Genomic DNA, 13,383 nt, shown 5'->3' with positions numbered 1-13,383 from the left:
ACATAACACCAGTAATTGTTAATAATTCTCCAACAATCCAATCATTCATCTACCATTTAGCCTAGTGTATGAGAATATTTACTTCGGCCTGCGCTCGGGTCTGATATGTTTAGATAAAGAGCCAAAAAAGCTCAGCCCATCCAATGCTTACATCTGTTTGTCTAAGTTTGGCCTTCTTCAGGAAGGGACGAGGGAAGGTGGGTCTTTATGGCCCAGGGTTTGCTATGTCTTTAGCGCAGATTCTTGTCTGATATTTTGCTATAAATGAAATGACTTTTTGCTTATTTTCCAGCGAGTGTCTTGAGAAATTGCCCGCTGCGTGTTAGGCGGCGCATTCTTGAGCCTCGCTCCACACTGTGTGTTTGTAATCGATTTTATTAAACATTGTTGCTCTGATTCTTCTTCTTCTTCCTTCCCATGAGGTCTTCGACCGACATATATATATATGTCTATACATACACCGAATTTGTATATATATAACAAAACAGGAGTGTCCGTCCGTCCCCAAACTACTCCCTCAGTTTTTGGGGCTAGCCTGCCAAACCTCCTGTGGAACGTTTTGGGGTCCCATCGGATGTTGTAAGGTAGATAGGAGGTTTAAAAAATTCCTCAATAAAATTATGATTTTGAAAATAACTCGAGACGAACCTGCCGCAAATCCGGAAGTGAACAGGTGACAGTAATGAGCTGGTTTGATAATATCCCAATACAATCGTCATTTAATACAGTATTTTGTTAAAATATCAATTTATGATTGGAATGACGTTGGAATTGAGTGAATACAATTACGATTTTGAATTCGTAACTTTCTAAGCTTGACATATATGGATTCGCCATATGCAGATTTGCCATTGACTGGGTATAGAACCATTCAACCAGGTACGTTTTTCGTGGAAGTCCTTCACGAACCTGCTGTCCATGCTTGATGTTCGAGTACAGGTGGCACAGAAATGTGTAATTTATTGGTTCCAAGGTTTCCCATTCGTAGTTTTTTTTTTAACGAAGTCTTTCACGAACCTGCTGTCCATATCTGACGTGCGACTGCGTTGTTGGTTGGGTTAAGATTTGTTTATTTATTTAACTTTGTCAGGTAAAACGCATCTCGCTGTCCGAGATCGGTGCTGGTGTGTATATGTGTGTGTGTGTGTGTGTGTGTGTGTGTGTGTGTGTTACTATGTCTGTGTGTGTGTGTGTTACTATGTGTGTATGTTACTATGTGTGTGTGTTAGTGTGTGTGTGTGTGTGTTACTGTATGTGTTACTGTGTGTGTGTGTGTGTGTGTGTGTGTGTGTGTGTGTGTGTGTGTGTGTGTGTGTTAGTTACTGTGTGTGTGTTACTGTGTGCGTGTGTGTGTGTGCATGTGTTACTGTGTGTGTGTGTGTGTGTGTGTGTGTGTGTGTGTGTGTGTGTGTGTGTATGTTACTATGTGTGTGTGTGTGTTTCTGTGTGTGTGTGTGTGTGTGTGTGTGTGTGTGTGTGTGTGTGTGACTATGTCTGTGTACGTGTGCGTGTGCCTGTGTTGTGTGTTACTGAAACTGAACAAAACTGTCAGCTGAAGGAGCAAAAGTATGTCATTGTCTTACACAAATGGTTTATTAAATTGCAGAAGCATAGTCTGGTACTTCGTAAGCAGTTTGTGAGTGTAACTTCCATGGGATAGGGTGTCACTCCACTGCATCAGAGTCCACTGTACCTGCTTTCTATTTTTCAAATTCCCTCGAGGTGATGGACCCAGATTGAGTATATCATATTCCCATCAGGAAGCGATTCATTGTTACCCGGAAACGCCAGGTACTTTTGCAAGTATATTATAAAACAGGAATGGCTGTCTGTCAGTCCCCAAACTACTCGCCCAGTTTTGGGGCTAACCCCGCCAAACCACCTGTGGAACGTTTTGTGGTCACAGTGGATGTTGTAAGGTAGGTAGGAGGCTTCAAAAATCGTCGATAAAATTATGATTTTGAAATTAACTCGATACGAACCTGCCACGAATCCAAAAGTGGACAGATGACGGTAATGAGCTGGTTTGATAATATCCCAATACATCCGTCATTTGAAACAGTATTTTGTTAAAGTATCAATTTATGATTGGAATGACGTTTGGAATTGAGTGAATACAATTACGATTTTGAATTTGTAATTGTATTCACCCAACCCCACGGAACTACTTCACATCTGGATTTAAATATTTGTCTATGTCACGAATGTTGGTAAAAGTTTATTTTTTATATTAATGTTATTTAATTTTTGATTGCAGTTATGCTGTTGGGAATGAAAAGAGAGATATTGAGTTCAAGTGAATGACGAAATTCCGTGACGGTTTCTCCATTTCTCTTCCGTGCTCAGTCACTACCCCATTATGCTGAAACGAACCACCACCCACAACCTCAACCTACACCGTTCGACGTGCCTCCATAAACTTCCTCCATATCCAAAGTGAGCCTTCCAAGGCAACCGGGGCCACTTTGTCACACATCCTCCATCTTTCTGTCCCACTTTGTTTTAACCACTTTTGTTTTTAAGTTTGTTTGTTTTGTTTTGTCCCACTTTGTTCAATTTGTTTTTTGTGTTATCTCCCACTTTGTCTTGGTATATATATATATTTATTTATACAAACATCTTGGACTTAGAGATGTTGAGAAAAAATAGTGTCAGTCAATAAAAAGGTTTGTAAGAGGTGTTGTCGTCAATGAAAAAGTGGGTGATGTTTTTGGACTGGAGAAAAATGGATAAATATGACCAAAAAGAACGATGCCTAGGCATTTTGAGCAACAGGAACTGCAGAGAGGAAGTTTATTTGACTTCTGTGATACACTATGACCTATGCTCCTTGCATTTGTTGCTATGGGAACCTTTTCAAAAAAATATAGCGTGCTGCATTCTCCCAAAGATAAACCGAATGCTTGGGCTGTGAGCATTGCCACCACGTTGCCAAAACCTTCCCAGATCGTTACCCGCTCCACCACCCTGCCCCCGACCACTCCACTCCCCTCCTCCCACCGTCCGCATGCCCCGGTATTCCATACTCGACAAATCGTCATCCAACATTCCATCAATATCCCCCATCCATTCATCATTGCTGACTTTTATTTCCACTTTTTCTCTTGTTCTCCCATTACATATTTTCTAATGTTAACTTTATATCTCCACTTTTATATCTCCCTTTACCCTTACTATATTTGTCAGTAAAGGTCATTCTCGTTTTAGCACTTCTTGTAGTCATGGTGTCCTTCAGGTTTAAGGACCTTTTGGTTGCTTAAGCTTTATAACGAGTAGGTTTTTATCTTGGTGATGAAGGATTAAGTGATAAATAGTGCTGTTCAAGAATGCTGTTAATATAAACGTGTGCATCTAAGTATGACTGTTGTGTACTGTTCAATTCAAATTGGAATCATTGTGAATGTATTGTGCAAACCTCCATTTAAATAAGCAGTGGATCATTGGGGGTTGGCAGGTGGGGTTAGGGGTAACATGGGATGGAGTCCACTGGGTGTTCATAAACTGCTTGAAAGCCAGGTGATACTCCCAATATTGTTTACCTGCAATGTATCAAATATTTCCAAATGACAGACACGATCAATTGCCAGTTGAGAGGGTCTTTCGTTGGGTCTGCAACAACCACGATCTCACCAGCAGATGGGATGGTCTATCAAAACATCATATGATCGTCATGCAAATTGCCATCACACAATTTTCACGTGTGTTTTGATATAACCATAATTAAGCCAAGATACCGATATTGCTGTATTTATGAAGACTTCAGCAACATTTGGTATGGATCCGAAGTGAAAGGCCATGTTTTAGGGATTATTTTAGACTGCAAAATGCAGCACCATGCTGAACTATGCTAGTTAGTTCATGTTGCACTTTGTTCGCATGTTCTATGTAAATTCAAATATTTTCAGTTTCATGAGGGAAGGGAGCACCAACAGACCCTTCCTCCATTCCCCCACCTGAACTGCCAACCAACTGTGGCTTCGCCACGACTGCCACACACTATATACCAATGTGAATTACCCCCCTTTAAAAAAATCATGGATCCCAACTTGGTAACTTCACTTTTATTACATACAAGAAAATATTTTTGAAAAAATAAACATTGTACAGTATTCTCAAACCATCATTGACAAGGTAATGTGAGAATAATTACAAGGGACGAAGAGACCTCATTTGCTCCATATACTTTGCCCAATACGGTTCCCTCAAATGCAATACTTTGGTGACCTCTGCAGGCCATAGCAGCTTGAATGATGAACCATAAGAGGATACGATTAAACATAAGGATAAATAACTAAAGGAATCAAAGATAAAGGCCCAACAACATGTAATGACCAAATAACAGACATGTATAAATATACTGTATGTATATTATATATATACAGTCACGTGAAAAAGTAAGTACACCCATCTAAAGTTTTGACTTTTTCAACATATTTCAACATACAGCTATTTGATCTTCATTTCAACAATATTGATAGATAAAGGTGATATAATATAACAAATATCATGAAACATTTACATTTTGTAGTCCATTGTATAATTTAAATAAACATAAATGCAAATTTCGCATGTGGAAAAAGTAAGTACACCCCGACATTTATCACGACTTCAAATACCTAAAATTAGAATCAGGTGCACCAGCTCAGGTGCAAATGATTAGAACATCGTCAGAGAGGATCTTGGAGGAACCTGCCTTATTTAAACCTCAGATATTTAGTTTCGTTTGCTCTTTGTTGTTGAAGTGTGTGGCGTCACCATGCCTCGATTAAAAGAGCTCTCTGAGGCCTTCAGATGGAAGGTTATAGATGCCGACGAGTCTGGGAAGGGATTTAAAAAGATCTCCAAACAATTTGAAATCAATCATTCGACTGTCCAGAAGATCATCTACAAGTGGAGAAGATTCCAAACAACTGCCAACATGTTCAGGCCAGGCCGCCCCAGCAAGTTCAGCCCGAGAGCAGACCGCAAGATGCTCAAAGAAGTCTCTAAGAACCCCCAGAATGTCATCACGGGACCTACAGGTAGCCCTTGCCACTGTTGATGTCAAAGTGCACGAGTCTCCCATTAGAAAGGGGCTGCACAAATTTGATCTACATGAGAGGTGTGCCAGGAGGAAACTTTGCTGTCCAGAAAGAACATCAGGGCAAGACTAAAGTTTGCCATTGAACACCTTGGCAAAGACCAGCACTTCTGGAACAATGTGCTCTGGACAGATGAGTCAAAGGTAGAGCTATTTGGCCACAGAACCAGAAGACATGTTTGGTGAAAACCAAAGACAGCATTTGACCACAAGAACCTGATACCAAATGTAAAGCATGGTGGTGGAAATATTATGGTTTGGGGCAGCTTTGCTGCATCAGGGCCTGGGCAGCTCACCATCGTAGAATCCACTATTAATTCTTCATTGTACCAGAGGGTGCTTGAGGATAATGTGAGGCCATCTGTCGGAAAGTTGAAGCTCAACCGAAGGTGGACCTTGCAACATGACAATGACCCTAAACATACCAGTAAATCCAACAAGGAATGGCTGAAAAGAAAGAAATGGAGGGTTCTGGAATGGCCAAGTCAAAGCCCGGATCTAAATCCCATCGAGATGTTGTGGGGGGATTTGAAACGAGCTGTGCATGCAAGAAACCCCTCAAACATCGCACAGCTGAAAGAATTCTGCATGGAGTGGGCAAAAATTTCTCCCAGTCGATGTCAGAGACTGGTAGACAGTTATAAGAAACGCCTACTTGAGGTTGTTTCTGCCAAAGTGGGCAATACCACGTTTTGAGCCAAGGGTGTACTTACTTTTTCCACATGTGAAATTTGCATTTATGTTTATTTAAATTATACAATGGACTACAAAATGTAAATGTTTCATGATATTTGTTATATTATATCACCTTTATCTATCAATATTGTTGAAATGAAGATCAAATAGCTGTATGTTGAAATATGTTGAAAAAGTCAAAACTTTACATGGGGTGTACTTACTTTTTCACGTGACTGTATATTATATATATATGTATATAATATAATATATATATATATATATATAGTTACTTTGTAGGAGGTCGGCAGTGATTACTTTAGTGCAGGTAGATTTGTATAGGTAGGTGCTTGTATAGGTAGGTGCTCCGAATGTCGTGTAGAAACCTTGATGTAATAAGTACTTGTTTAGACCGTGTGTTTGTCTTAAGCTTGTATATTTGTCCCCATCAGAGGGGAGGGGGCGGGGCATGTTAATTAGCTCAGGGATTATGTTATTTAATCCCTGTATGTTGTTCCCTCTGTAATTTATCCCTATGTCCCTTATGGCACCGCATTAGACACTCGTTAAAATTGCCCATTAACTTAACTAATTAATAATAAAACCACCGGAAGCCAGGACATTGAGCGCTGCCGCTAATGATATTGACTTTGGAAGTGCACAGGATGGGCAGTCTGAGGCCACGCCACGAGGAGCCGTGATTGGCCAGGGTTGTTGATTGAAGGGAAGGACTGGTAGGGACCAACTCGCTGATTGGCGAAGCACGAAAAATGACGTCAGAGGCTGGACGATAAAGGAACGCACTGGCAGACATTTTCTCTCTCTGCTTCTGGTCTTGATCGCATGCAGTCGGCATCCCACTCGATTCTGGATGCGATAGAGGACAGTCGTGTGTCGACATTCCTACTTGCTCTTGCTTCCTCTCGTGCTGGAAACGACAGCACACGGTCGCAATTCTCTTTTGTGTTCCCTTCTCGTTCTAGATATTAAAGCAAGCGGGTGTGCTTGCTCTCTGCACGGGGAGATTTCATCATAAGCGCCCGCGTTCCGAGACTTTGCTGGTGGTCGTGAAGGGGGTGGCGGGTTTCCAGGAGGAAGCGACGCGTGGACAAGAACTGCCGGCTCGCTTCAGTGCGAGACACAGAGCGAGCGGTTCCCGCCAATGACCGAGCGGTTCCCGCAAACGACCGAGCGGTTCCTGCCAATGACCGAGTGGTTCCTGCCAACGGCCGAGCGGTTCCCGCCAGCGACCGAGCGGTTCCCGCCAGTGACCGAGCGGTTCCCGCCAACGAGCGAGTGGTTCCTGCCAACGACCGAGCGGTTCCCGCCAACGAGCGAGTGGTTCCTGCCAACGACCGAGCGGTTCCCGCCAACGACCGAGCGGTTCCCGCCAACGCCATGGACAATTTTGATGTCCCCTGACTAGACCCCACCAGCCATCATAGCCAAGTACAATAAATAACCACACAGACGCATATTTATTTCCAGTTATTTTATCCTTCGTCTGTTTTCAAGTCTGTTTGTGGGGACGTCCCGTTTAGGAATTTAAGTTATTGTGCGTTTCTTTGTTACCGGCATTTTCTTTAATAAATCTGTTTCTTTTTGTACATCTTCAATCCGTTTTCGTTTGAGTTATTTTTTGCAGGTTTGAGGACTGCCGATGGGATCCGTGCAGGTAAGTGCTCTTCAGCATCTTCCTCCTCCTCCCCCACCCCCCCCCCCCCCCCCCCCGCGTGTATCAACTCCGCCATATTTTCGAACTGAACACTTCGGAGTTAAAGCTTGCTCGGTAATCGGTTTCCTTGGAAAGATTTTAATCGCTAGGAACGCGACAGTATATCTATGTCCCATGTGTTAGATCCTCTCCCCTCTCCCCTGTGTTAGATTCTCTCCCCCTCTCCCCTGTGTGCAATCCCTCTCCCTCTCTCCCCTGTGGGCGATCCTATCCCCCATGTAAGATCCACTCCCCCTTTCCCATGTGGAATCCTCTCCGCTGTGTGTGATCTACTCCCCTTCTCCACTGTGTGATCCTCTCCCCTTATCCCCTGTGTTTTTTCCTCTCCCCACCTCTTCCCTATGTGTGATCCTCTCCCTCTCCCCTGTGCAATGCACATGATTGGGAGGCGGGATGATGGGGGGGGGGGGGGGGAGGAAAGTGGTAGAGAGATGAGTGAAAGGAGAACGAAAAAGGAGGAAGGGTGGAAGATTTGAGGTATTCAAGTCACGTTTTACATTAGGCGTAATTACACATTACAAACTATATTTCTCATGGGCATAGACATGTATTTACATATTTAGTAAACGTGTGCACGTGTGCATCTTGCATTTAGTAAACGTGTGCATATTGTCTGAAGCAAATAAATTGTGTAGATTACATCATGTTTAAAGATATGACGAGTTGCCAGTAACCATCTTGTAAAACTGCACGTGTAGCATCTAACTCAAGATGTCCAAATGTCATACACGTCCATGCCCATGAGTTTCCCATGGATGCCCCACTTAGTATATAATAGGCTAATGCTGTCTGTCCCCCTTGAAACACGGAAATTATTCTCGGAAAGAAAAAATATCAAGTAAAAGTTGCTTCAAATTAATCCAAAGCTATGGGAAAATTACAATGTAAAAAACAAAGTTGAACACAAGAGATTGCATTTTCACACATATAAGTGCAGAAAGGACAACCTTTAGAAAAGAGAACACCCCCAGTAGATACAGTGTACATGGTGGGGCAGTCCCCTGGCCTCCACGGTCTCCCGATGTGACGCCCTTAGATTTCTTGCGGGGGCACTTCAACGATTATTTTCTAAATCTCTGTGGCCGACATTGAAACTCTTTGTGCAAGTATGACCAATTGCATCAGCAGTGTGACGGTGAATGGTGTCGACTGATATATCGGCCAACAGGTGAATCGCTGGGATGTGCGACGTGCCACTAAAGTTGCACATGTTGAGGTCTTCATCAGAGAGACTGGTTCGATGGAAGGTTCTGCACAGTGGCCTGTTGGAATGAGAACGAAGTACTCTCACAGCGACTCGCTGGAATGACAACAAAATACTCACACAGTGGTACGATGGAATGGGAACGAATTTTGAAAGTTCAAATTTTGACCCCCAACACCCTGGTTAGGGTAATTTGACCGAACAATCCACATTTTTGACTGTCATTAAATCCCGTTTGTTTTCTCCAAGGACATCATTCTTTTTATCTACAGAGGGTTTTCAGAGTTATCCCATAAATGCCATGCGTGCCGCCATGTTGGTTATATACACTTCCGTGGCAACGACAGCATCAGTGCCAGTAAAGGTAAACTCCTCTCCTTTCTGAGCGAATGTCCAACCAAAACACGTTCAGGCTTTGTTATAACATCAGCTTTTCCTCACTCACACTTTTGGATGACGAGGCAGCATCAGTGCAAGATGGGCGAGACACCGGAACAGCTGTCCGCGCATGCGCAATATCAACGGTACATGTCTACGTCACTTTGCTAGCAGCAGCAACATTTACATATAATGGCGTGACTACTTTTCTTCTCTTGCTGATCATCATGCTGCATAAACCGGATCCAAAATTTTACACTAGATTGGAGACAAGGAAGTGTATAACAATTAAAGAGAGCCATTACATATGGTTATAGAGTTAGGGTTGACAAGTCAGTCGGGAACAACATATATGTAGATTAAATCAAATGAAAATAGCACGCAGACTCCAAAAAAATCACTGATGGATGTCCTGAGTTAGTACAACATGTAGACATCAACAACATATATGTAAATGAAATCAAATGGAAATAGTACCAACACTCCAAACAGATCACTGATGGATGTCATGATGTAGTATAACATGTCGGCATCAACAACATATATGTAAATTAAATCAAATGGAAATAGTACCAAGGCTCCAAACAGATCACTGATGGATGTCCTGAGTTAGTATAACATGTCGGCATCAACAACATATATGTAAGTTAAATCAAATGAAAATACTACCAAGACTCCAAACAGATCACTGACGGATGTCCTGAGTTAGTATAACATGTAGACATCAACAACATATATGTAAATTAAATCAAATAGAAATAGTACCAAGACTCCAAACAGATCACTGATGGATGTCATGATGTAGTGTAACATGGAGGCATCAACAACATATATGTAAATTAAATCAAATGGAAATAGTACCAAGGCTCCAAACAGATCACTGACGGATGTCCTGAGTTAGTACAACATGTAGACATCAACAACATATATGTAAATTAAATCAAATGGAAATAGTACCAAGACTCCAAACAGATCACTGATGGATGTCATGATGTAGTGTAACATGGAGGCATCAACAACATATATGTAAATTAAATCAAATGGAAATAGTACCAAGGCTCCAAACAGATCACTGATGGATGTCATGATGTAGTATAACATGTAGGCATCAACAACATATATGTAAATTAAATCAAATGGAAATAGTACCAAGGCTCCAAACAGATCACTGATGGATGTCCTGAGTTAGTATAACATGTCGGCATCAACAACATATATGTAAGTTAAATCAAATGAAAATACTACCAAGACTCCAAACAGATCACTGACGGATGTCCTGAGTTAGTACAACATGTAGACATCAACAACATATATGTAAATTAAATCAAATGGAAATAGTACCAACACTCCAAACAGATCACTGATGGATGTCATGATGTAGTATAACATGTAGGCATCAACAACATACATGTAAATTAAATCAAATGGAAATAGTACCAAGGCTCCAAACAGATCACTGATGGATGTCCTGAGTTAGTATAACATGTCGGCATCAACAACATATATGTAAGTTAAATCAAATGAAAATACTACCAAGACTCCAAACAGATCACTGACGGATGTCCTGAGTTAGTATAACATGTAGGCATCCACAACATATATGTAAATTAAATCAAATGGAAATAGTACCAAGATTCTGAACAAATCACTGATGGATGTCATGATGTAGTGTAACATGGAGGCATCAACAACATATATGTAAATTAAATCAAATGGAAATAGTACCAAGACTCTGAACAAAGCACTGATGGATGTCATGATGTAGTATAACATGTAGGCATCAACAACATATATGTAGATTAAATCAAATGGAAATAGTACCAAGACTCTGAACAAAGCACTGATGGATGTCATGATGTAGTATAACATGAAGGCATCCACAACATATATGTAAATTAAATCAAATGGAAATAGTACCAAAATTCTGAACAAATCACTGATGGATGTCATGATGTAGTGTAACATGGAGGCATCAACAACATATATGTAGATTAAATCAAATGGAAATAGTACCCAGATTCTGAACAACGCACTGATGGATGTCATGATGTAGTATAACATGTAGGCATCAACAACATATATGTAGATTAAATCAAATGGAAATAGTACCCAGACTCCAAACAAAGCACTGATGGATGTCCTGAGTTAGTGTGACATGTAGGCATCCACAACATATATGTAGATTAAATCAAATGAAAGTAGTACCCAGACTCCAAACAAATCACTGATGGATGTCATGACTCAGTACAACATGTAGGCATCAACAACATATATGTAGATTAAATCAAATGGAAATAGTACCCAGACTCCAAACAGATCACTGATGGATGTCATGATGTAGTATAACATGTAGGCATCCACAACATATATGTAAATTAAATCAAATGGAAATAGTACCAAGGCTCCAAACAGATCACTGATGGATGTCCTGAGTTAGTATAACATGTCGGCATCAACAACATATATGTAAGTTAAATCAAATAAAAATACTACCAAGACTCCAAACAGATCACTGACGGATGTCCTGAGTTAGTATAACATGTAGGCATCCACAACATATATGTAAATTAAATTAAATGGAAATAGTACCAAGATTCTGAACAAATCACTGATGGATGTCATGATGTAGTGTAACATGGAGGCATCAACAACATATATGTAAATGAAATCAAATGGAAATAGTACCAAGACTCTGAACAAAGCACTGATGGATGTCATGATGTAGTATAACATGTAGGCATCAACAACATATATGTAGATTAAATCAAATGGAAATAGTACCCAGATTCTGAACAAAGCACTGATGGGTGTCATGATGTAGTATAACATGTAGGCATCCACAACATATATGTAGATTAAATCAAATGGAAATAGTACCCAGACTCCAAACAAAGCACTGATGGATGTCCTGAGTTAGTGTGACATGTAGGCATCCACAACATATATGTAGATTAAATCAAATGAAAGTAGTACCCAGACTCCAAACAAATCACTGATGGATGTCATGACTCAGTACAACATGTAGGCATCAACAACATATATGTAGATTAAATCAAATGGAAATAGTACCCAGACTCCAAACAGATCACTGATGGATATCATGATGTAGTATAACATGTAGGCATCCACAACATATATGTAGATTAAATCAAATGGAAATAGTACCCAGACTCCAAACAGATCACTGATGGGTGTAATGAGTTGGTAGAACATGTAGACATCAACAACATATATGAAGATTGAATTGAACTAAAAGCAGCAATGGAAACAACTCGGGGAAAAGACATCTCAAGTGTGGGTGTTCATCAATAATTTAGCGATAACTGAAAAACATTACTGCAGCTTTGAGCTTTTGCAATCTCAACGCAATCAGGATGAGACGCAATCATGCAGACATCCAGGTGGTCGCCAAACGTGACTGGAGCCACACAGGTCGGGTGCAGGGGACAGCTGAGGGCCGGCCAACTGTCGCACCGTAGCCGGATGAATGGCTGACCACAGGTGGAAGGTAACGATCCATACCAGGCTATACTGCTGTGGCAACCTCCATAGGGGCCGGAGCGGCACAGGTGGTGACACAGGGGTGGTGGTGTCCAACAATCCCCGGTGTACTCCAGGTCGCAATCAGACTCAAAAGGATAGGGTTGCAAGATCGTGCACACGGGGGAAGGACGGACGTGAGCTTGAACCCGCCAACATTAGTCCTGGCAACGTGGACACAGGAACATCCTGGAACTGGAACCCGACAACATTAGTCCTGGCAACGTGGACACAGGAACATCCTGGAACTGGAACCCGACAACATTAGTCCTGGCAACGTGGACACAGGAACATCCTGGAACTGGAACCCGACAACATGTTTTACACTGCCCGTGCTGACAAAATGACGGAGCCCGTGCTATCCAGGTGGTATTATTCTGGGCGATTGGTCACCTATATGTCAATGTGAATATGGTCGTGTGGAATGAGGTGGGATTTTACTGTTCGTTCGTTGTCGATTGTTGAGCCAGTGGGCGAATGGGTTCGAAGACGCTGCCACAACTCCAGTAAAAGTAAACGTCTCTCCTTTCTTTGGAGCGAATGTCCAACCAAAACACGTTCAGGCTTTGTTATAACATCAGCTTTTAATCATCACACTTTCGGATGACGAGGCAACATCGGTCCAAGATGGGCGAGACACCGGAACAGCTGGCCGCGCATGCGCAATGCCAACGGTGCATGCCTACATCACTTTACTAATAGTCAGGTCAAAATACAGTTTAACCCCCAAAAAATTGCTACAAAAGGTTTCTCAACTGATTCTGGTAGGGT

The sequence above is a fragment of the Myxine glutinosa genome, chromosome 2 (genome assembly GCF_964187855.1).
Source record: "Myxine glutinosa chromosome 2, kmMyxGlut1.1, whole genome shotgun sequence".
Lineage (NCBI taxonomy): Eukaryota > Metazoa > Chordata > Myxini > Myxiniformes > Myxinidae > Myxine > Myxine glutinosa.
The sequence above is the reverse complement of the archived record's forward strand: the minus strand, read 5'-3'. Positions refer to the sequence as shown.